A 23,488-nucleotide genomic window follows, 5' to 3' on the forward strand; every position below is an offset into this window, starting at 1 on the left:
TCTCTCTCTCAAAAATAAACATTTAAAAAAAAAAGTAAAAGAAACAAACAAAAAAATTAGGTATAAGAACTTAAAAGCTTTTACTTTTGCCCACTTGGACTGTGAGAAAACACACGGGTTGTACCACTAACATGAAAAGCAGCACTTTTACCACTCATATTTAGAGTTTCGACCCAGGTTATGTGCTCCTAACAGTGTCTCATCTGAGGAAGAATGGCTGCAGGCCACCAAGTATTTAAATATGCAATGCACAAAAAGGCTATCGGCACATATCTAGAGATAGAGCATAACACCAACAAAGTATGCAAATATATGAATGAATGAGTCTTTATCCGGACATTCAGTGGTGTTCATCATAGCCCCTGGTAGCACAAGAGGTTTCCAGAAATTTCTGTCTGTAATCGAAGCTTCCCTAGGTTCAGCTAAGGATGGTGTGGGATTTCCATTTGGGTTCCATTTTAATGACATTCTTGTGTCGCAAAAGTACTAAAACAGGAAACTTTTCTGGGAAGGAAAGTATTTGACTGGGAGAATTTGTCTTTGGCTGTCACAATCTTCAGCTACCATTCAGCTAAATGTTGTTTGGAATAATATGGCCTTAATGCCCCTATCTCCTGCTGAATTGCTCAGACGGGGAGGAGATTAGAGCGGAGAGAGGTGCCGGTATTATCTGTGCGAGTGCTCCAGAGGTCATGCTACACTAACAAGGCCGCCCCAGTCAGGGTGACAGAACCCAGCTGCTGACTCGCAGGGCCCCGGTCGGCAGAAGGTTCCACTTACCGCGGGGCTGTGTCTCCAGAGATCGCGTATTCGAACTCGGGTTTTTTTCCACCCCTGAAAAAGCGTCTAGCTCATCATTTTTGTCCTCAATTTTTAGGAAGGACCGACATGTGAAACCACTTACCTGTTTAACCCTCTGAACTGAAAGAAAACATGAAATGCCACTTAAAATACCTAAAGTCAGGTTCTGCCTTCCCTGACTTCTAGTAGTAGTGCCCTAATGAGCCATTTACCAAGAAGGTAGATATCGAATATATATATATATATATATATATATATATATATATATATATATATATTTTTTTTTTTTTTTTTTTTTTAATGTCCACACATTCTCAGCCATGAGATATGATGTGACTGTATTTTACAAGTGGCTTCTTTTTTACTGATCCTGTGAAAAGTCACACTCTGCAGACACAGCATTGACTGTATCTGTACTTAATCTTCAAGAATTGTCCTGGTACTTAAAAAAAATTTTTTTAAGGAAATGCTTCCTTTTCTTTCATCAAGGAGTCTTTATCCGTGGTAATCACTTTTCTCTCCTCCTCCTCCCTCTTCCTCTTCCTCTTCCTCTCCTTCTTCTCCTTCTCCTTCTTCCCCTCCTCCTGCTCCTCCTTCTTGTCCTCCTCCTTCTTTTAAGGTGGAAAGAAAATTCCCAGGCTTGTTTGGCACAGGGCTGCTTCTGGAAGCCTAACACACAGCCAGAGTAGCTTTTTCTTCCTTGTTTGGGGGAGGGGGTATCAGTGAGGCTTTAGGTCACCGGAACTCAGAAACTGGATGCTAATTTAGCCAGTAGAGGGAGATAGTGCTATCTCACAGCTTTGCATAGCACAACCAAAGGACAGACACAAATTTCTGTATGACATTGATTCTTAATATACTACAGAGAGTAACTCTTTAGACATCATTTTTACTATAAAATAAAGAAGTAAATGAAACCATCCTTGCCCTTTGAGGACACCAATAAGTCAGGAGAAGATTGTTGGTTTTCAAAGTAGCTTTGGAAGAGTGAATCATTTTTGAAAGACAAATAATCTTTATACTTATGTTCATTAGACTACCATAGTTTAAAAATAAATTTTGAAACAAACTTGTATCTATACAAGGCCAAAAGTGTGCGTGGGGGGTGGGGAGCATTCATTTGGGGCTTAGCTCAGAGGAGAACTCAGATTTGAATACTTGTTACGTGTTTGGAATTTAAATGGTCTTGCCATGTTAATGCATGACTTAGATTTCTCCTCATCAGCCAATGCACTTGCACTGGGGAAAAAAGGCAATGAAAGCATTTTGGTGCCCTAGTTTTTTCATTTATCAGCATTTGTAATTAGAGTTAAGTGCTTCCAAAATAAGGTCTCAGTCTATGAAAGGCCTTGCATTTATACGATGCTTTTAACTTTTCAAAGTATTTTTATATGTACCATCTCATTTTAAAGTAGATTTGACACAGCTCCAATCTATCAAGGAAGTGACCCTTTAAACCCAAGAACACTCTGGAATTTTTTTTTTTTTCTATACTTATCTTAGCCACCATTGTAAAACTTAATCAACATAATGGTGATACTAAACCTTGCATAATCAATATCAAAATTATCTGAGATTTTCAAAGAGCCATTAAATTATTTTTTAACATCCAGAAAGCTTTTACATTTTTATTTCAGTTAATTAAAGCTATCTGTTGTTTGTGTTAAGAGTAATGCTGTCAAGAATTTTATCATGGCCGCCAGTGTTGAGAATTCCGCAGAAATAACACGTTTTGTGAGTGTATCCAGGCTTGTCCCTAAAAGTAGAGGAGGCTTGAGATGTCATTCTTAAAAGATATTTTTTAAAATATAATAAGTCATATTAAATAAATTAATAAATGGGCTCTCTCTGTGGTGTCTGAAAACAGTTGATACTCAAAACACTGTTTCTGATGGTCTCATTCGCAGTAGCTGGGAAACTGGGTGTGGCTATCCTGGTTCTTGTCCATCCTCTGGAGTAACAAGGGTATGTTGTGAAAGGCCAGCAGAGATATTAACTCTGTCAAAGTTGTTGATTCAATTCTGAATAACCATTCGAATGCGCGTGAATGAGCGAGCATGCATTCAGCAAGGAAACTTGAGGATACTGGATGCAGTCAGTAAACATCAATTGCTTCAGCTGGGCTAAAATTTCCTGGGGGAAATATTTTTCCCCCCAACTTAAGCCAAGTTTGAGATAAAAAGCATTATTATCATCTCCTGAAACTAAATTAGCGGGAATCTGGGCTGTTTCCCTGATCATTCATTCCAAAGGCTGTCATTTAATTCCTGACTGGCTTCTTTTCCTAAGTTTGTCACCCTTATAAATTACATACAAACAAACCTTGTTTGTGAGGCTTTGTGTAGTTAACATGCAGACAAATTCGTGTTCCTTTTTTTTTTTTTTCTAATTTAAGAAAGAAAACAAGGGCAATTTGAGTTAGTTGGAAATTAGTTTAGTTTTGAGTTAGTGACCTTTGCCACATTGCATCTTTATCACAGTGTAAAAGAGGAAATTATTCTAACAGCTATTGCTTTTTACATTTTACCTCTATTCGGACATTCTTTATTCGTTAAGCTTAAGAAAATAACAGATTGTGGAAAAGTGGAGTATCTCATGTAAGGAAATACTCATCTCAGAAAAATGTAATTATTTTCTATTTACACCTTATTGTTAATTGTGCTTTCGTGTCAAGATTGGAGTATTTTAGGTTGGCAAATTATATTTATTTTATTATTATTTTAATTGTTAAAGTCAGCTATAATCATATCCTGCGTGTCTCTGTAAGTATCTCCCTCATAGGGCTTTTATAAGGATTTAACAGAACACATAAAAATAATCAAGTTGCGTACAGAAGTTATTAATTACCATTACTATGATTATTTTATTAAACATATTCAAGGCATCTTTGGGGTTCACTACAAACTGAGAGATAGACACAAAGTAGAAAAATACTCTGCTGTATTTTTACTGTACTGTAATTTGTACTGTACTGTAATTTGCTGTACAAATTACACAGGTATACTCTTTGAAATTAGCAAATTGTTTGCTACTCTTTTATGTGAATAAAGGTTATAAACTTTAAGATAATTATATGCAGATACTTTTGAGATATTACATTGCCTTTTTCACATATTTAAGTTTCCAAATCCCTATAAATCTGAAGTAGGTATTTATGCTCTACTGAGCCAAGAAAATTGAGGCAAATAGGGAGAAAATTAGTTGTTTATTTCAAAAACAGGTTAGGCTCAGAACAGCAGTAAACATAAAATCTCCCAGTTTCAGGTCTCTGTTTCCTTCCATAGCTTATTCAGTATATAGTCCCTAGTCGTAGAGCCTCACAATGTTAATTAGTATAAGATTGATTCCTTATATTCTGTTAAGTATTTACAAGGTGGTGTTTTAAATGGGAAGTCAGATGCCTGAGTTTACACATTTATTTTGCCTCTGATTCCCTCAAAAGTATTAACTGAGCATTTGCTATGAGCCCAGGCACTATACAAGGTACAGAGAACAAAACAGACAAAAACATCTACTGTCCTGGAGCTTACGTTCTGAAATTGGAAGGACAACAAACAGCATTAAGTAAAATGCGTAATATGCTACAAGGTTCTGAGGAGAAAAATAAAACAGGAAAGGAGGATAAGGGGTGCGAAAGTGAAGGAGAAGATGCAGTTTTGTACAGGGTGGCCCAGCAAGGCATTGCCAGGATGGGGCCATTTGAGGCAACATAAAGGTGAGGGGTGAGCCTTGGGGAGAGCTGGAGGAAGAAAGTGCTAGACTGAGGAATCACAAGTGCCCGGAGGTGCGAGCATGCAGGCCGTGTTTAGAGCCAGGTGGCCCATGTACAAGTAGGAGCTGAACTCAAGAAATAGCAGACCCAACCCACGTGCTTTTACTCCAAATGAGGTGGGAAGTTATTGCGGGGTGAAGAGCAGAAAAATACCCTGCTCCCATGAGTTTTAACACCATCCTTGGCCGAGATGTGAGTGGATTTAGGGAAAGCAGAGCAGAAACAGTAACAACAGTTACAGGTGATGGAAGATGGGGACTTCCAGCGGCGCAGGAGGGGTCAGCAGAGGACGTGAGAAGTAACTGGAGACTGAATCTATTTTGAAAATCTAAACTCATGGCAGAGAACCCTGGCTGTCCTCCTAGATCTATTCTCTCCTTCCTGGGCATAAGAATGCCCAGCTAGAACCTAGATTTCCAAGCTTGCTGCGCAGTGTCCATAGGACTAGTTTCTCGCCAATGGGATGTTTCTTGTTTGTTTTATTTTTTTTAAATGTTTATTTATTTTTGAGAGAGAGAGAGAGAGAGAGAGAGAGAGAGAGAGCATATACATGCGTGAGCGGGGGAGGCCCAGGCGGAGGCAGGTGGTGGGACAGGGAATCTGAATCAGGATCTGTGCTGACAGCAGAGAGCCTGATGTGGGGCTCAAGCTCATGAACGGTGAGATCACGACCTGAGCTGAAGTCTGATTCTTAACCGACTGAGCCACCCAGGCGCCCCACTCACCAACGGGATGTTAAGTGGAAATGCTATGTCAGCTCCTAGCCATCTTCCTAAAGATGGCTGCCTTGCATTGGCTTCTCCTTTTTCCTTCATTCCTTCTGGAAATGAAGCACCTCAGAAGGTGCTTAGAATGGCAATGACTGGAGCACCTTAGGCTGTGTTGAGGAAGGCAGATCTGCCACTGCCTGGGAGACCTTGGCTACTTTATTGAACTCTTATCCAACAAAGAACTAACTTTGGGGGTCTTAAGCCTCTATTTCGTGGTCTCCTTACTAGAACAGCTCAGCCTCTGCCCCAGTAGGAGTTCATAGGATTTGTGGATGGATCAGCCGTGAATGTGGGAGAATGAAAAGAGTCAACAATAACCATGAAGACTTAGGTGAATGTGGGAGAATGAAAAGAATCAGCAATAACCACGAAGACTTAGACTTAGCTCAGGTAGAAACAGATTGCCATTTACTGAGATGTAGGTAACTATGGGAAGGAAGAACAGTTTGGGCAAGAAGATCAAAAATATAATTTGGCCACATGGTGCATTGAAGACATCTGTTAAGCATGCCTTTTAAAAATAATTTTTCACTAGACTAACTCATGCATTTTAAAAAACTAAACTCTCTAAGTGCACTAAGTACTGTACAAAACTAAAAAGAGATATTCTTTTTTTCTCAAGGGGTTCACGGTTTAATGGAAGTCATTTAATGGGCAGAGTGTCAGATTAAAATTACTCCCCACAATAGGAATTTCTAGAGAGAAACTCATTCAAGTTTTAATGGCAGTGGTTTTATTACTTAACCCACTTCATATGAATCATTCTGCTAGAATGCCTTTATGATTGTAGTGATCTTAAAGTATAAATATTTGTCAAACATATGCAAATGGCATCCTGCATCTCTCTTTTTTTGTGTACAAGCTGATTTTAAATGACCAGATGATCTTACTTTTGTATAACTGAATTTAAAGGGTTGTTTTTTTTTTTTTTTAGTAAAATTTTGAATAGTTTTGGTCTAATCCAAAGAAGTGATATTGCTGTTTGCTACATTTCCCATCTTTGTCTTCTCTATAACTGGCCCCACCCAATTAATAACAAAGTCAAGGCTGGATATCAAGAGGCAACACAGGGGCAGCTAAGGAAAATGTTTTTGAGCGCTTTAGAATCACCTCCTTTTACGTCTATCGATTGTTTCAGGTACATGCTTTGCATTCTTCCACTGAATAAAGTTCTCTCAAAGTCCAAGACCACCACTGAGGCTGCTCCTTTAGCCTGTGGACGTGAGACGTGACCACTGTTCAGTAAATACTTGTTGGTTGAATAATTAGTAAGTCCGTAAATAATTTTCCTGAGCTGGCCATCATTTTGTGGAAAAATTTCCCATGATGGATTAAAGCAAATAAATACATACAGAAACACATAAATACATAAATACCTTAATAAACACAAAGTCAGCGCATACATAAAGTAGCCTAATTTTTCCTGTGTACACAATACTTAGATTAAAGCGTAACGGCTAAAATAAAATTAGATGAGCCTAAGATTATTGTTTACTGGGTTATTAATGTCATGACTGCCGGGGTGACGATCAGAAACTGAAAACTATACTGTCTATTACAGCAACTCTCCGTGTACCATTTGAACTATTTTAATGCTCCAACTTTCTACTGACATCTTTTTTGCTAGAGAGCTTTTACAAAATGTGATACCCATTCCATCTTGGGCACTGCTTCCCTGAGCCTTGACCCAGAGGCATTTTTCATTGTGTCATGGGCTGGAAATAGAGTTGTTTTGGATCAGAAATCTGCATGGTCTGGAAGCATGGTATGATGAAACTCGTGTCCTTTTAGCCAGGAAGAATTGAATAGCCTCAGTGCAATGGCAATGGAAAGAACACAGTGCCAGAATTTCACTCTGTTCTTCCCTTCCCCCATCCGTATGCTTCATGGGATTTTTGTTGTTGATGTTGTTGTTTTTAACCCAAGAAGGAGATACATTTATTATTTCCCACAGGGAGCTCTTAAAGTCTCTCTATCTTACTCCAAATCCAGCTGGCTGAACTCAGTGGTGCCGTCACAAACATTTCCTATCCTTTCATACCTATTTGTCTAATGACCCTAGTATGATATATTGTCATGTTCCATGAACTGGTATTGGGCTTTGGCCATATGCATGTAATAATGAAAAAATACTTTCTACTTACACTTTCCTGGAAACTTTGCTTTCTTGCTTTATTAATACTTATAAAAGTTTACTCAGTTTAGCAGAAATATGATATTCTAAGCAATTTAAAAAAATTGAGTAAATTTTGCACTTTGACAAGTATTGTAATGGAAGAAAAGAAACTTCATGCTTGTGAAGAGTAGTTTTCTAACGTCTTCCAAAATGTGTATATATATAAATGTATATATCTCTCTATATATACATTTTAACTATAAGAACAATTTTCGCAATGACCTTATTGTAGTGTATTCAAAATAAAAGCATGGACGAATAACTAAAGAGCCCAGTAAAAAATGGAAGCATATATCAATATTTGTATGAAATTATAAAAGGTTGTCTGAGTGAATGAAGAGACTGGAGATGGGTGGGACTGCACGGAGATGTTTTGAATTTGGCAAATAGAAGTTAATTTGAAAGAGTCTGTTCCGGGGCGCCTGGGTGGCGCAGTCGGTTAAGCGTCCGACTTCAGCCAGGTCACGATCTCGCAGTCCGTGAGTTCGAGCCCCGCGTCAGGCTCTGGGCCGATGGCTCGGAGCCTGGAGCCTGTTTCCGATTCTGTGTCTCCCTCTCTCTCTGCCCCTCCCCCGTTCATGCTCTGTCTCTCTCTGTCCCAAAAATAAATAAAAAATGTTAAAAAAAAAAAAAAAAAAAAAAAAAAAAGAGTCTGTTCCTTGTGAATGAGCCCCAGTTAGAAAATAATTAGGAGGGCTAAAGATAGCATTACATAAAATTCCATAATTTTCCTATACCTGGATAGTATGGATTAATGTTTCTAAACACGATTGTGCTTCAAGATTATTAGGATAAAATTTTTTTTAATATGCATTCCAGTTTCTACCCCTACACCTTGCCCCAAGAAATTCAGTAGGTCAAAGAAAGTACTTACCTAGATCTTCCTAAGTGCTTCTCATATATGGCTGGGGTTGGAAATACTGAACTGGGGATATTTTACAGAACTTGTGTCTTTTTGTTGTTTCCCCAGCACTTTTTCTTTTCTTTTAACATTTTACAATAGGCCTTACGTAGTAATTGCTTTCTTTTTTTTTTTTTTTTTTTTTTTTTTAATTTTTTTTTTTCAACATTTTTTATTTATTTTTGGGACAGAGAGAGACAGAGCATGAACGGGGGAGGGGCAGAGAGAGAGGGAGACACAGAATCGGAAACAGGCTCCAGGCTCCGAGCCATCAGCCCAGAGCCTGACGCGGGGCTCGAACTCACGGACCGCGAGATCGTGACCTGGCTGAAGTCGGACGCTTAACCGACTGCGCCACCCAGGCGCCCCGTAATTGCTTTCTTATATTTTATCTCCCCACTGTTTATATGTTCTCTGTGAATAGAGCTGGACATTTCTAATTATATCGTCCCATAGAGTACCTAGTATAATTTTTAGTAAACAGTAGGTACCTAAAAAACAAGTTGAATTGAATTCCTACCCATCCTACATTTTGGTGCGGCTTGGTATTTCCTGTTCACTTATCACTTGACCCCAATCCCTGAATTCAGAACAATATTCAGTTGTTTTTCCAAGACACCAAACCAGAATAAAGTTGAGTGTATAGGGAGTTGTTTTCCAGACCTCTCCTTAGAGAATTGCTACAGAAGAAACAACAAAGCCTCATTTGGAGGTGCTTTAATATCATGGTAATTGATCTGTTTTGTTTTCTGAATAAAAATAATTAGGCTTGGGAAATCTCAGTATACTTATGAAAACAGAATACTGGAAAATGAGGGTCTTAGAAAGCGCAGGTTGTGTGGTCATTAAGCTCCAAGCATGTTTAGGTGAGTTCATCTCCCATCAGATACACACATGCAGAGTCTAAGCCTAAAAAAGTTTTTTTTTTAATATAACAAATACAACATTAACAACAACAAACAAAAACAAAAATTGTTTTTTGTTAATTTTTTGTTTTTGTTTGTTGTTGTTAAACAACAACAAAAAAATCATTTCTGTTTTATAACACATTCTGTGGCCAAAAGTGTTCTAATAAATTTTTATTATCTGTATCACTCTCATCTAAAAGTAATAAAGTAATATTAGAATACCAAAATTATTGACAAAGTATGTTTACTTTGGAGACCACTGAAGTATAATTCTTTCCATTTTTGTGAGTTATTTGTTACATCTCTTATTTATAAAAACAAGGGAAATTAGATAGAAAAATATTTCATTTTCAACATGTTAACTACATTACCCATTACATGTTTAAAGGGTCTTCATAGTAAATAAAGCCAAATTTTACTAACATCTTTGGGGGAAATGTAAAATGTAGTGGAATTACAGCTTTAAATTTGTTTGCATAATTGTACACCTCTGGTAAAATAAAAAAATTATATTTAAAAAAATTAAGAATGCAAATCAAAAGTATTTTCAAGATATAAATACCTGAAATTGTATTGCCATATTACCATGGTCTGCCTTAATTTTACAAAACATCAAGGTAGACTAACCATGAGAATGATTCAAGTAAACATCGCCATATATATTGTTTTATTTTAAAACGTAATAGAAAACTTAAGGGAGTGGGAGGAAAGTGGTAATTTTAAACATGCTTACCCCAGCTCAAGTCTGGTTTAGGAAATGTAGTATTTCTTTGATTTTTAATTATTCTTGTATTACTTGTGAATGTGACCACATGACTATAGTTTATGCTATTATGTTGTCAGGCTTCTGATAATGGGAAGGAATGTTTGTTTAGACTGTGTAGCTCTTCACTTTAATTCACTCTGGCTCCAGTGTGACATGTTAAAACTGCTATCAATGGAAAATCCAAATTTCCCAGAAAGACTTAAAACAACAGCAACCCCTGTGAACCAAAATTATCTCCTATTGAGGCTAATTACCTTAGTACACTTAGGAAAGTACTGCCATAGGAAATCTGTTGCCTCGGAGTCTCTCCCCTTCTGCAAAGTGCTTTTAGTTGATACGAGGTTGTATATTTGCTGATTACTTTATTGTATCTTTTAGTACGGGTATAGGTGTGACGAGCAACAAAAGGCTGCAGTGACATATTGTGCCATAAACAAACGTACGATGTAAACCTGTTCTTAGAGAATTGAGCACATTAGGAGGTGAGTTTTAAGTGAAAAAAGAATTGGAAAGCTTAAAATATTAGGGGACAAAACAGAACTTACTAAATAAGAAATTGGCTAATCCTGAAGAATTTACATATAGCAAATAGCTTACATAAGATTTGATCAGTAGGTTGTGTTTGCTTATGTGTTCCCATTGTTGAGAACATACTCTTACCATTACCTTTAAAAAGGCCGGTTCTACAAGCATGATTTCATGTACAAGATGATGGTTACCCTACTTGTCACTTACAAAAACAACCATAAAATGAAACGTGCAGGCTCAAAATTAACAAGGTACTTCTTGATAATTTTGTAAAAGTCTATTGCTTACTTTAAGTTAGAGTAAAATTGAGTGTGATTGAAATCAACATTAAGTGGATGTTTAAACCAATTATTTCTGGATTGTAGACAGACACATATTGTACTCTTCATTCACCACTATACATTTACTTCCAATAATTGTTGCAAACTGGGCAAACAGGATCTGCCCAATATGTCTATTCGTGGCCCAGATATGGTACCTAATGCCTCAATATAGGGCATTTTTGTTTATTTGTTAGGGTTTTACCTGTCAATTTTGCTGTCTACTTGATGATTATAATTATTAAATAAATAATTTTCTATAATTATCAATGGGATTGTAAACACATGGGCAAACATGAGAACTGAACTTGAGTGGCCATACTCAGATATAACATGGTCATATACACAATCCAGTATATACATATGTTAATTTTTTAGCTTATCATTAAAACAGAAACACAAAATGTACGTTTTCTTTCAGAGAACTCAGTGATGCCACTTTGAGGGAAAACATCTAACGTAGGTGCTCAATGAATGGTGGCTGTCAAAAGTCTTTGGTTTACAATACTTCACTTGAAATTTTTATGACATGGTTTTTTTATTACTCCTATTCTAATGATATACATCGACTTCGAATCTGCTTTTGGCATTGAGTTTATACGATCAAAATAAAAACTAAAATAAGTATCTGTTATGGCAAAAGGAAACAGTTGTGACAATGCTTTGCAAGGATTTGTAACACTAAATTAGAATGTTTTAAATGAATTAATGAAGATAATATATCTATACCAGATGCTATGGGTAGAAATGTAAAATACTAGTAACCAGACAGAAAAGCAGAAGTAATCACTCTCCATCAAAAGTAGAGTCAGCTTGTGAAACTCCTAAACTGTCCACCATACCTCTCGCACAATCTTTCCTTGCACATGAAAAAGTAGAAGCCATAGAAATTCTATTGTAAAGCCTGTCTCTGTCTAAGTGTAAGCTATGTCCAAAGTCATGGTAGCCTCATTCCTCCTCTTTATGATCTACAACCAGTCACTGGTGTTTGGGAAGCCTGTCTCAATCTGCCGATTTCTTTTAGAATAATACTTGCCAAACTCCTCCCCCAAGGCCTTTATGAGAGGAAGTGTGAGTAGTAAGACCCCGAGTTTCTTCTGCTCATATGTCTTGACGGTGTAGAATGAATATGTTCAAAAGTTATATACATGTGTGTCTCATTTCTTTACATCCTTGAATGAAGGATCAGCTTCTTAAGAACAACTCCCTACATTTATTGGTGCATGAAAAGTGCCTCAAAACTTAGCAGTTTAAAACAAAACGTGTATAATTTTATACAGTTGCTTGTGGGGTCAGAATTCCAAGGACAGATAAACTAGGTGTCTGGCTCATGTCCTGTGCCTGGTTTCTCATGAGGCTGCGGTCAAGGTGTCAGCTAGGGTTGCAACATCCGAAGGCTTGACTGGGGCTGGAGCCTCTGTTTCCAAGGATGCTTACACATGCCTGAAAAGTGAATACTGGTTGTTGGTGGAGACCTCAGTTCCTCTCCATGTGTGCTTCTCCATAGAGCTATTGAAGTACCCTTGCCATGTGGTTGGCTTCCAGAATGATCAATTCGAGAGAAAGGAAAGTGGAGGCTTCCATGTCCATTTTGTCAAATTGGAAGTTACACTGTGATATTCATAATGTTTTATTGGTTACACAAGTCAGCTCTATTTAAAGTAGAAGGGACTGTTTTTGAGAGTGCTGCTATAAACACTGGGGTACAAGTGCCCCTATGCATCAGTACTCCTGTATCCCTTGGGTAAATTCCTAGCAGTGCTATTGATGAATGGTAAAGAAATTGTGGTTTATATACACAATGGAGTACTACGTGGCAATGAGAAAGAATGAAATATGGCCCTTTGTAGCAACATGGATGGAACTGGGGAGTGTTATGCTAAGTGAAATAAGCCATACAGAGAAAGACAGATACCATATGGTTTCACTCTTATGTGGATCCTGAGAAACTTAACAAAAACCCATGGGGGAGGAGAAGGAAAAAAAAAAAAAAAAGAGGTTAGAGTGGGAGAGAGCCAAAGCATAAGAGACTCTTAAAAACTGAGAACAAACTGAGGGTTGATGGTGGGTGGGAGGGAGGGGGGTGTGAGTGATGGGTATTGAGGAGGGCACCTTTTGGGATGAGCACTGGGTGTTGTATGGAAACCAATTTGACAATACATTTCATATATTGAAAAAAAAATAATAAAGTAGAAGGGACTGAACAACTCTGCATACTATCAGCTAAGAAACACTGAGGACCATCATGGAGGTTGGTTACCACACTCCCCTCGTGTGGCAAATTCTTTCTTCCATGGAGCCTCCCAAATCTAGACTTAGGGCAAAAGTATTGAGGCCTAGATGTGGCCCCTGATTCAAGTCACACTCCCCAATTCTGCTATTCTAGTAAGTTACCTAGTATTTTGGTACTGAATCTTACATGTGTTTCTTTTTTTTTTTTTTTTTTTTTTTTTTCAACGTTTTTTATTTATTTTTGGGACAGAGAGAGACAAAGCATGAACGGGGCAGGGGCAGAGAGAGAGGGAGACACAGAATCGGAAACAGGCTCCAGGCTCCGAGCCATCAGCCCAGAGCCTGACGCGGGGCTCGAACTCACGGACCGCGAGATCGTGACCTGGCTGAAGTCGGACGCTTAACCGACTGCGCCACCCAGGCGCCCCTACATGTGTTTCTTAAACAGTTCATCTCAGAAGGGTGAGCATATGAGTTCAATTTCACAATGAGCTTCCAACCACCCTTAAGGCATATCTTGATTTTGTCTCCGTCCATTCAATTTGTATTCCCAGTGCCATTCTTCTTACATCAGACCCCTGTTATCTCTTTGGGTGACTGTGGAAATAGCTCCTTAAATGATTTCCCTTCCTCTGATGCTTGATGTCATTGGTCTATTCTCCATACAAACACTGTCCAATAAACCTTTCTATAATGATGCATTGTCCATATGTGGCTGAGCACTTGAAATGTAACTACTTAATTAACTCATATTAATTTTGTTTAATTTTAATTAATTTAATTTTAAATTCAAATAGCCTCATGTTCTTGTCACTACCATATTGGAGAATACAGTTTGTTCTTTCTTAAACATAGATCTGATTATGCCATATTCTTGCTTAAAATACTTCTATGACTTTTCATTGCCTATGAGGTACAAGTCCAAACTCATTAGCATGGCATTTAGGGTACTTACCAATCGCCTCCAAAGGTCACAGTCATCTCTTATCGTAGCCATATCTGAATACTCATAATTCCTTGAATCTGTCATGTATTTTCATGCCTCCACTTCTTTGCTGATGCTCTTCCATAGTCTGGAATGTCTGTTCTCTAGCTTTTTTTCCAAAACTACTACCTGTGTTTTAAAACCACCCCAAATTTCACCTCCTCCTCTCAGTTTTCCCTGATGCTCTAAATGCCACACGCCCCCAAGTTAAAATGTTTGCTTTTCCATGCTTTAGTATCATGTTTATATTTTCCTATTATCTCTTTAATATTACACTTGTCATACGCTGAGTTGCATTAGAATTGTGTAAAGCTTACCTGTGTGTAGCTCACACACAGGCCTACCTACACTGAGGCTTATTCACAGTTGATTTCCTCGGTGTCTACCACCTCGAAGATTCTGACCAAATCAGATATTCAGGTCAAATTTTATTTATCATTTCAGCCTTGCTACATAAAATATTCCCAGGCACCACAATCATTTTGCACATGAAACGCCTCCAGTTTCTGGCTCCTGGAAATCATCTCTTGGACATGTAACTGGGTTACACTCTCAGGATGGCTTCCCTCTCCCCAGACTCAGTTCCATGGCATGGGATTGGGGGGTAGAAGCGGGGGTATCTTTGTGGTCAGCTTGAACATGGGAACAAAATAACAGCATCTGCGTTTGAAAAGACTCCACTCTTGAGTCAGTGCCTTCATTCTTCCATCACAGCAAGCATCTTCCCTAGCTTTTGCTGCTTGTGGAAGCAAGCTGCATGAGCATTTCAAGCTCATTATATGTGGGCTATCTTTTGCTTCTTGTTTTACTTAGGAATTAAACCCGTGGTCAGAATGCAAAATAGTGCATTTACTCAATATTTTAAGTAAATTTTGTTCAATATTAATTACCTGAAATGCTCATGCTGCAACAAATTTTTATTTATAAAAGCTTAAATGTTTTATTTTCTCAATATGCCAACTATTGAAAAAAAATCAAAATGATTACATATATGCATTTTCTTCCATAGACTGCTTAAAGCAATTGTAGACTACAACACATGTAAAGAACCTAGAACTGTCCCAACTTCTGTATGCCCAACCAGAGTTCCTTATGCCACAGTGATCATCCAAAAAAAGACAGGCCATTTTATTTCCATTTTGTTTGGGCCCGTGGCCCCCTTGATTGACTATTCACTGACTTACAAACCTTCATCACAGACATATTCCGTCATTATCACAATAGCACGCTTGAAAACATAGGTTACTGTCTGAAACTTTTTTAGAACAATTCTCTTATTGGATGGCTGCGGTGGTTAACTTCCTGGACAAATATGTTCAAAATAAAGTTTATGAGAGTACAGCTCAGTGTGAAACCATTTCACATGGAGTAATAGTTCCGTTATGAGACCAGTTTTTCCTACTCTGATTTTAGAAACAGTCTTCTGTATTGCTTATCTCTTTCCTCTCACATTTTACCACAGGCAGGGAGGCTGGGTGTTACCTTCAACACACTGCCTGAAAATCCGCTTAGACAGATTTACACATTCATTAGGTATATTTTCTATTGTTCAAATTACCACAGGTAATAGTGTTGCCAAACTTCCTCCCACTACATACAAAACTAGGTTCACTTTTCCCAACTTTGAGTCATGTTTTTTTTACTTTTTCATACACCTTCACAATAGCCTGCTTGAAGTCCTAACCCTCTCCTTGATGCCTTTCTAGCTTCTTCCGGCCACCCCACCAGATCATAAAGTCAATTTTGTTGTAGGCTGTTGTTAAAGTAGCATCCTACTGTATTTTTCAATCTGAACAGCCACACGTAGAAGCTTTGAGATGTTAATGAATACTTGATTACAGAATAACTTAAAGCATAATTTGTTTAAATGTGATTAGTACCTTTTTTATTAACTCTGAAAGTTAGTATTTGTCTCCTTCTTTTCTGATGACTTAAAGAGATGGATGTATTTCATTTCTTCCCACCTTGCCTTAATACTGGAAAACATGTTTATATTTGGCTTTCATGTTTTGAAGCATTTCTTGGAGTTAAATTTTAGTTCTTATTTCTTTTGCTTCTTTCTTCTTCTTTTTTTTCCCTTTGTAACAATCATTTATTCAGAAGTGAAGAAGTACACATGTTGTATTTAAAAGACAGAAATAAAAAGCTGTCCAACTGGGGTGCCTGGGAGGCTCAGCTGGTTAAGTGTCCGACTTCAGCTCAGGTCATGATCTCACAGTTCATGAGTTCAAGCCCCACAATAAGCTCTCTGCTCTCAGCACAGAGCCTGCTTCGTATCCGATGTCCTCTTCCCTCTCTCTCTGCCCCTCTCACCCCTCTCAAAAATAAATAAACATAAAAAAAAAGAAATGGTTCAACTTAGGGATAAATTTGAAGATTAAAATTTTCATTCAAAAGAACAAGGACACTAGAAGAGATACTGTGTCTGATCATTTCATTAGCATTATCTTTAAATTTTTGTGTATTATGCAGAAAAAATCTTACAGAATTTTGTTCTGAACAATATCAGTTCTTCAACAGATAAATAATTCATATACTTTGTTTTGTTTTGTTCTGTGTCCACTCAGATAATTTTAAAAGCGATCAGAAATCCCCCCGCACACACCTAATATATATTGCCTAATGATGATGATCAAAAGATTTCTACAACTCAGAAGATTTTATGCTTGTTTTTTTTTCATTTTTTCTGTATTTGCATTTATTTATTTGGTATGGTGATTTCTTTTCAATTTTTTTAAATTCTGGCTAATTGTACAGTACAATATTGGCTTTAAGAGTAGAATTCAGTGATTTATCATTTACATACACCATCCAGTGCTCATCATAACAAGTGTCCTCCTTAATATCCATCCCCCATCTAGCTCATCCCCACCCACAGCCCTCCATCAACCCTCAGTTTGTTCTCTTGTCATAAAGAGTCTCTTACAGTTTGTTTCTGTCTCTCTTTTTCCCCCCTCCCATATGTTCATGTGTTTTGTTTCTTAAATTCCACATAGGAGTGACATCATATGGTATTTGTCTTTCTCTGACTGACTTATTTCACACACTCTAGCTCCATGCATGCCATTGCAAATTCTTTTGCCTCTTTCTTGATTAAGAACCATATAAAAGAGAAAGTGTTGATTTGCCTTCTTAGCATTGTCCTAAATAAATATTCCCCTCATTCTTATTGTCGATGAAAATAAAGAAGAAATAAGAACAAACGGTTAGATACCTTATTAATGCCCTTAAATATTTATGAATGTTCCATGAAGTGTTTATTAAAATTATAGTTGATTTCTCCAAAGAGCGCTACTCCTTGTCTTATTTTCCATGTTGAGAGAATATAATTCCTCTTCCCAATTATCAGGGATATGATAAAAGAACAAAATGAAGTCTTTTCACTTTATGTAAACTGATAGTCTAAAAGACATTTCTGGAAAAAACTTAAACTAACAGATTTAGTAATTTCTTATGCTTCTAAGAAGGCAGAAACTTTTAAGCAAGTTTTTTAAAATGAGAGTTTCAAGGGGCACCTGGGTGGCTCCATTGGTTGAGCGTCTGACTTCGGCTCAGGTCATGATCTCATGGCTCATGAGTTTGAGCCCCACATTGGGCTTTGTGCTGACAGCTCAAAGCCTGGAGCTTGCCTCAGATTCCGTGTCTCCTTCTCTTTCTATCCTTCCCTTACTTGCATTCTGTCTCTCTCTCTCTCTCTCTAAAAAATAAAAAACGTTAATTTTTAAAAAAAAAAATTAGTTTCAAAATGGTTTGATGTCACCAAGTAAACTAAACAAATTCCAATTTTACATATCTCATGCTGCATATCAAAGGAGAAAATAGCTCTTACATAGTATCAATAGAGAGGGCACAAATTTTAATCTTTTAATCAGTTTTAGTGAGAAAAGAATGAACACTCATGGATGTCAGTGCCATGGAATTTTGAATATACTTTTATTTTATGTTTTGGTATCGTATATTAAAGGGTAGCCCCTCCTTCAATGCCCCTATGACAGTCAAGACTTTTCTCATTATTTGTATTTCATCAGAATTCCTTACTCATGAAGTATTTCTATAATAATAATAATAATTAGAAACAAAATATCACCTGCAATTTGATGTTGATTGGTTGGTTCTAGGTTGACTTCAAACACTTTTATTTACTCCTGTCCTGATTATCTATTACTGCATAACAACCACACTCACACTTGGGCATTTAAAACAGTTTTATTTTGTTCACAATTTTATGTGTAGCTCATCTCTGCTCCTCATGGGACTAGGACAGCTCAACAGGGCTGGAGAATCCACTTCCAAACTACTTCTATGGCTAGTCAACTTGTTCTGGCTGATGGTTGAAGGCTCAGTTTGGGCTATTGTCTAGGACCTTGGTTCCTCTCCATGTTGGCCACTCCTAGAGTAGCCAGCTTCCTTGGGCAAGTGTTCCTAGAGTTCTGGGCAGAAGCTGTAAGTCCTTTATGAACTATAGTTGCAAAAGTCCCATCTGTACTGCGTTCCACTGTTCAAGCAAGTCTCACTAAGCTCGGACCAAATCAGGGGCAGGGGAAGTAAAATCCAGTTCTCAATGAGAGCTGTATACAAAAATGTGCAACCATCTTTAATCTATGACAACTGCAGAAAATGAAAAAAAGATGGATGAAGACCAGAAAAATAAAACCGTTTTTACTAAATTGGAAGATAAATCTTCCTTAATCACCTCTTTAATACTCATCTTTTTATTCGTCACTTCTACTATTTTCCCCCTATGTCCTGGTACTAACTACATGTCTACATTATGTTAGTCTTCCTGCCTCTATTATCTTTCCTGCTAATACATCCCAAATGTTAATGTTGGATTACTCTTTCCAAAACACTGCATTCCTCTGGTTTTTTAGTGCCCCCCACCAAAACTTAGGAGACTGAAATCACCTACCTAGGTCTAGAATATAGAAATTATCATAAAAGTATCTAACATCCTCCAAATCTGATCAAAACTTGATTTTCTTTTTATACCTGTTTCCTATTATCTTCCTAGACTTGTTTATTATTCAAGCTTATTCAACTTACTAATTCTTATTCAACTGACTAAAGTCTTCTTAGTCTGGTCATTGTGTCTTTTCTCATTCCACTAACTGAAATGTTCTTATTCCTTCCAGGTTAAATTCTTCCTGGAACATGAAGACTCTCCTAAACAGTAGAGAACTACTCATTCTCTTTTCTAAAACTTCAATACACCATCCTCTCAACTGCATTCAACATTGAATTGTCATAAATAAACATCATTCATGGAAGCATACATTTTCTATTTAGCAAATTGAAAAGTCTTTGATAACTGATACTACTTTTTTTTGCATTCTACATTTAGAACAGTTTTGGTGCATGAGAGAGACTTAATAATCACTTGTTGCATTGAATTGAATGTGTAGTTTTTCTTGCTACTTCTTTTATACCCAGCTCTATTACCTCTACAGTAGTACCTTTCCTGTAGACATGATAGCGATAGAAATATTTCAGAGTGTTTCTAATTTAGAAATTTAAATCCCCAGTTATAACAGTTAAAGTCAATTTGTGTCTTGGGGTGCTTGGGTGGCTCAGTCAGTTAAGCATCTAGCTCTTGATTTTGGCTCAGGTCATGATCTCAGGGTCTTGAGATTGAGTCCCACATTGGGTTCCATGCTGACATGGAGACTGCTTAAGAATCTCTTTCTCTACCTCTACTCTCCCCTAAATTAATAAACAAATAAATAAATAAAATCTGAAAAAAATCAAAAATTCAAAATCAAAAAATCAGTTTATGTTTCATTGAAAATAAATGTTACAATCCAATAATAAAACTTAGGCACAGATACCACCTGAACAGAATAATGCAGTATGATAAAATATTTTTATGACTAAATAAATATGTTTACAAAGTTTATGCCCTACTTTAAGTGCACTCAAAGATAACATGAATTTATATTTTCCATTTTTACATTATTATTAAATTTTAAAAAATGACTCACAGTCGACCTTTACACAGATGTCCGGTGGTCTCATTAACTTGGTAGTGTTACAGAAATATTTCCATAATTCAGTGATTAAAAAAAACAGAATAATCATAGAAAACAGAGCAGAAAAAGAAAAGGAAGACAATTTTAAGATAACTATAGATAAGTCAGAAAAGTTCAATAAGATTTGGTTCATTTTGATTTGGCTTCTAAATAATATTTAAATATCTGTTTCTTACAATTCAATGATTGCCCTTTCTCAATTGCTTTGCTCTTGAGTTACAACATACAATTATTTAATTTTATAAATTTCTTGCCAAGCAATCCTTTATAAACACATACAACAAACCATAAAACCTTTTCATAAACACAATTATAAAGTTATTTTCATGTCCAAAAACTTTAGAAGAGATTCTTTTTTCTTTCTGGAATTTGCAATATGCCTTGTTAGCAAAACTTCAAAGTAGGAACATGATTTTGCATCTGGCACATCATAAATAATCGTGCTGGCTGCCAAGTTTCCCACTGATTGAGTTTATACTAACTTAGTAATATGTTTTAGTTAACTAAACCACACTTTGAATCATCATTCCTTTAAGAGACAGAAACCGTAATGGGGAAATAACTGACGTGCCACAGTTAAAAAAATTAATGTCACCCATTTTTACTGCATCAGTATCTCAGTTTCCTATGTTGTGAATCCACAGAATCCAGTTGATACAGAATTTTCTTCACATCGGGATGGCTAATTGGAAATTGTAGTCAAAGTGAAAACCGAAGAGTAAAAACCAGAAATAAGACAAACTGTGACAATTACTTCCATGAACACCGTCTAAAATAATATTTTATCCATGGTTAGAGTAGATGTATATTTATGTACAAGAGCTATTAAAGCTACTAAATCTACTTTATTTAGCTCTAGAAACCCTAAAATAAGATATTCCCTCTGATTATATGTTTTTAATAACTGATATTATTGGATTCTAAGTCACACACACAATAGCAAGAGCATTATGCTTTCCCTAGGCTTTCTTCTAGCTCTTTAGGTAATTTATGACTTGGTTTGAAATTGTTTTATTTCTAGTATGTTTTACCAAAACTATGCAAAGAGACGGTAGTAATGTCATTTATCTAGAGTATATTTCTCTAACTAATAATGCTTTAGCTTGTATTATACATTATATTTGTTTTGAACAAAAATTAAACTTTTTTCTACAAAGACGAATAATTATTAAAGATTTAACTGTTTAAGTTTTCTATGAAAAAAATAAAACTACATTTTTTACAATGTGGTTGCCTTTAAAGAAACCCTATTTACATTAAAAGACTAACAACTCCTTTGACATCCCACATAACCAACAGCAAAGAAAGTTTCTGAAGGGAGAGGGGAGAAAGACGATTAAACTCTTCATTACATTTTGTGTAAGAATTTAAGTCCAAGATGTAGCATCACATTTCAGGGAAAAAACATTATCAACAAAGAACATTCATCAGAGTTTATGAATCTAGCCACACCTGGTGGCTCAGTTGGTTAAGAGTTGGACTTTTGATTCAGACTCAGGTCATGATCTCACGTTTTGTGGGATTGAGCCCTGCATGGGGCTCTGTGCTGACAGTGCAAAGCCTGCCTGGATTCTCTCTTTCCCTCTCTTTCTGTCCCTCTCCCACTCTCTCAGAATAAATAAATACACTTAAAAAAAAAAGAATAACTCAATTACATACAGTATTAGTTTCAGGTGTAGAATTTAGAGATTCAACACTTAATGTTTATTTATTTTTGAGACAGAGCATGAATGGGGGAGGGTCAGAGAGAGGGAGACACAGAATCTGAAACAGGCTCCAGGCTCTGAGCTGTCGGCACAGAGCCCTACGAGGGACTTGAACTCACGGACCGCGAGATCATGACCTGAGCCGAAGTCGGCGCTTAACCAACTGAGCCACCCAGGCGCTGGAGATTCAACACTTAAATACAATACCTGGGCTTCATCACAACTGTGCACTCCTTAATCCCCATCACCTATTTAACCCATTCCCCCACCCACCTCCCCTGTGGTAGACATCAATTTGTCTTACTGGAATTTAAATAAAAACTTAATAGAAAAAAAAGAGAATAATGCAATGAATTGTCATGGCATTCCTCTCACACAAATGTCACAGTGTAAAACGATGCATGCTCCTGATTGCGCTAAATTCCAGTGCGATGGAAATAGTTCCCATAAAAAACTAGCCAAGATCTATTATTGAATTATGCAAAAACAAAGTTCCCATATATGTCTGTTTTCCTCACTAATATCTCCAATCCTAGAATTCTGTCTAACACATAGTAAGCACTCAATGAATACTGAATGAGAGAAATAAATATTCTTATAAATAATCATAACTATTAATTTTGGGGGAAAAACACACAAAATTTTAAAATCCACTCTATAACTAGACAAATGGGTTAGGCTTTCTAGCTGCCAACAGGATAGCTGAATTAGAACTTCTATAAACTGGTTCTGAAGGCCATGATGATTCAGAGGTTTATCCTGTGGCAATCAGGAGGTTTAAATGCAACCTCATAATTCAGACGATCTAAAGGGCATGTCATTTTAGAGATACGCAATTCATATGCGTAATTTATTTTTTTTTTAAAAAAATGAAAATGGATGAGCTACACTGAAGGTCTAAAATAATCAGAATTTTGAAAGCAAAGGAGATGCCTCCCTACAACCTATTTACGGTGGAGTTAGAAAGACGGACCTTGAGATTTGCTTGTGAAAATGTTTAAAGCTGTAGGCTGTGAATTGACGGGGTGTGGTAGTGCAGAAGAAAAGACGTGTGTGGACAAATTATGAGGCTTTCCCAGCCCAAGTGCCACTTATTAAGAGTTTATGATCTGCCCACCAAGTGGCCAGATATAGTCCCTACGACCTTCACCACACACTTGGTTATTGGCATTTTGACACCTTTTTTTTTTTTTTTTTTTGCACAGCAGGAGGCATTCCTGACACTATCAATGTAATATACCTGTTTCAGATCACAAACATTACTCATTAACTTTAGGGCAGGAATCTAACAATCAAATATCCTCTGTCACCTAATTCAAGCCAACAGGGGACCAGATAGATAAGAAAACATAATGTAAATAATAGAGAAATACTCAAAAAAATATTGTAGGGCTTTCCTGCTTTCAGAGTCCACAATCTGTTACAGTTCTAGGTTACTAATTATTTTGTGAACACATTACTAAAAAGGAGTTCAAAATACAGACACTATGATGTAGGGGAATTACACTCTTTAGTAGAGCGGCTTTAACTAGTTTTTTCTTTCAGTAACAAAATCTCCATGGTCTCAAATATCACAGAAAAAAGTTTTCAAGAATTA

General features: G+C 36.8%; 1 long non-coding RNA gene across 1 annotated transcript in view; it reads left to right on the plus strand.

Annotated features, from left to right (window-relative positions):
- The window catches only part of LOC131506100 (uncharacterized), a 57,365-nt gene extending 37,934 nt beyond the window's left edge, over positions 1-19,431 (plus strand). The window contains exons 2-3 of the long non-coding RNA XR_009258731.1: positions 10,473-10,576; positions 19,292-19,431. This is a non-coding gene — a long non-coding RNA (uncharacterized LOC131506100). The remainder of the gene's footprint in view (positions 1-10,472; positions 10,577-19,291) is intronic.
- The last annotated feature ends 4,057 nt before the right edge of the window (positions 19,432-23,488 follow it).

This window comes from Neofelis nebulosa, chromosome 3, assembly GCF_028018385.1.
Source record: "Neofelis nebulosa isolate mNeoNeb1 chromosome 3, mNeoNeb1.pri, whole genome shotgun sequence".
In the NCBI taxonomy this organism is placed as follows: domain Eukaryota; kingdom Metazoa; phylum Chordata; class Mammalia; order Carnivora; family Felidae; genus Neofelis; species Neofelis nebulosa.